Raw genomic sequence first — 2,889 nt, 5'->3', positions numbered from 1 at the left:
TCTGAGAAAGATGGATATTATTCATGATTTCCATACATATACAATATAAAACAGGCAAAACTTAAAAATATGGTATTCTGGGATACAGACATGTGAAGTTAAATTATAAAGAAAAGAAAGCATATTTGTTAATATGAAATTCAGGACAGTGGCACCTGGGAGGTGAGAGGTCACCATGGGGAGTGACACATAGGGGGCTTCTAAGGTATAGGTAAATTGATAGTGAGTACAATGGTTTTTTTTTTTTTAATTTTTGATGTAATATATTTCTACCCACTCTTGTATGTATATGTTTTATTAAAAATTAAAAAAAAATAAAAGCATGCCTAGATTTTAGAATGAGACAGACCTAAGTTCTAATTCCAGCTTCAGCCTCTCTGAATTTTAGTTTCTTCATCTATAGAGTGGGAATAATAATAATACCTTATTGGCAGCATTGTTGTGTGGTTTAGAAATAATGTATATAAAGAACAGTACAGAGTATATGTATAGTATGTCCTTATGAAATTTTATTATCGGTCGAGTACATGTGGGTGAAGCAGAGGATTGTGCCAGGACTTCTGTATCTCACTGGGTAAACTTTGGTCAGAAATTGTCTTAGCTTCTGTGGGCTGTTTGTTGCCTTATTATCTAAACTCTCGCTTTCATTAGTGTGTATTTAAATTCTGAAGAAATAGCTTGAAACGTTATGTAATTTTGTTGAATGTTGAAATACTTCTTAAAAATGAACCGCAATCAGTTAAGAAGTAGATATGTGAGTTGAATGAGATGATGTTTGTAACTAGAAGAGTTAAAAAGAAAAGTCAATTCCCAGTTAATGTTAAGTTCTAGCTTCAAAGCACAGGAGACAAGTAGGAGAAATCAATGAGGAAAAGTCTTCTGATTGGAATAGGCAATCATTTGCTGTGGACATGCAAAAAACAAATTATTTTTCTTAACTATGTGTTCTCAGAAGCCTTTCCTCTGACACTGAAATCATTCCTCCCAGTGTATAAATAAATTTTTGGCAAAATTTGGAATTGTGGTTTGTTTTTTTTTGTTTTTTTTTTTTTTTTTTTTTGCATTTTCAAGTATATACTTCTATATTTCCTAATATATTGAAGTCTTTTGGCTTAAAAAAAATAAAAAGGACTGATTGTCCTTAACTAAAGATTTTGCTTTAAGCCATAATTTAATATTAAATAAACAGCGCCTTTTTTTAATAAGAAAAGGAGAACCTTCAAATGTAGAATAATTGAAGCATTTTTCTTATAAATACTCAGAACTGGCCAAAGTTATAGGAAAATGGGCATTCTTATACTTGGCTGGTGGAGTCTAAATCTTTTGGAAAGCAATTTGTTAGTATGTATTAAGAGCTCTAAACATGTTTGTATTCTTTGACTTTACTTAGCCGCTCTGCTGCATTGCTCTCAGAAACCAATAGATATATTAGTTGAAACAGGTCAGAATAATTAAATCAAATTCCTTTGTGAACACAACAGGGTCTTGGAGAGGATCAGGAAAATCTTCAGATTCCTTAATCCTGTTTTAGTCCAAGAAAAGTAAATTACTGCTGGTTCCTCTCTTCCTGAGACTGACTTTTCTCTAAAGGTAGCTGCCAGAATTTCTGGTTTTTCTAGCCTGCTCTGGTCTGGCTTTCAATTCTTAGTTTCCCCTAAGTCAGTAGAGAGTGGGCAGTGGAGTTGGTATAACAGAGAGAAAGGAGGAGGAGAAAGGGAGGACAAGTCTAGACAAGGGAGCTCAGAAAGTAGGGAGATGCTTAGAGAAAGGGGGAAAGAGGTGATATGGGCCATCACTTGCAAAATTCTTTATCTTTTAAATAAATCTAGTTAAGCCTTTTCTTTCCTCTTTTCTTTGGAGAAGGACCCTCTCCCTCAAACTTAGATAATTACCTTGAAACTGGTAACTCGGGCCCTCTGGCTACTGATAAGGATCAATGAAACTCAGAATTCTCCTTGGCCCATTATAAGGCAGGAATGGCTTTAGGCCAAAACTGGGCCCTTGGGATCTCAGAAGGGAAGGAACCTTTTATCTAAGATTTTACTTTTTTTCTTTCTTTTACGAAATATATCAATCAAGCCTGATTTCCTTTACCTGCTTGATAGGCAAGGCAATAATAGAAATGTAACTAGATATGATTCAAGTAACAAGTTTGTATCTTTTTCCTTGTCTAAGTACCGACGGCACTTCGGTAGGAAACCTAAGACCCCGTCCTGACTGAGAGAGGAAAAGAGCTCCATGAAACCCCAATAGGCAGGGACTACACCTTCCTCAGCAAGAAGCAGGTAAGCAGAAGAGACCTCTCTTCTCTGAACATTCATACTAATAAGGGGGTTTGTGGCTCTCAGAAAAAGGATAGACAGGAAAGTTAGGGGATTTGGGGTCTGCCTGCAAAGACACTGAGGTCATCCTATTCTAGAAAGGATCCACTCTAGTCTGTCCACAATTAAGCAAGCCAGAAGGTATTTTGGGCTAAAAGTAACTCATACAAGGAAACAAGGGAGCAGAAAAATGGGTACTAGTTTCAGTCAGTCACTTGCACCTGTGCAAAGAAGACCCCCAACGACCTTTAACTCACCTGAGCCTCATTATACCATCATTATAACATAATGCATATGCCCAGAAGATCATTAATATCATTATAACAGACCAAATTTTGGGAACAAACATGCACAGATAGCAAATGATGAATCATTGAGTCCTATTAATCTTAGTTGTCAATCAAGAAAGCCCACTCCTCTACAAAAAGTAACCAGCCACCGCAAATAAGGATAAAGACCCCAAGGATAAAGACTTTGTTACCAGAACTTTGAACAAATAAGGATAAAGACCCCAAGGATAAAGACTTTGTTACCAGAACTTTGAACAATGCTTCTCTTGCTCAGGCCC

This window comes from Pteropus alecto, unplaced genomic scaffold (assembly GCF_000325575.1).
Source record: "Pteropus alecto unplaced genomic scaffold, ASM32557v1 scaffold121, whole genome shotgun sequence".
Lineage (NCBI taxonomy): Eukaryota > Metazoa > Chordata > Mammalia > Chiroptera > Pteropodidae > Pteropus > Pteropus alecto.
The sequence above is the reverse complement of the archived record's forward strand: the minus strand, read 5'-3'. Positions refer to the sequence as shown.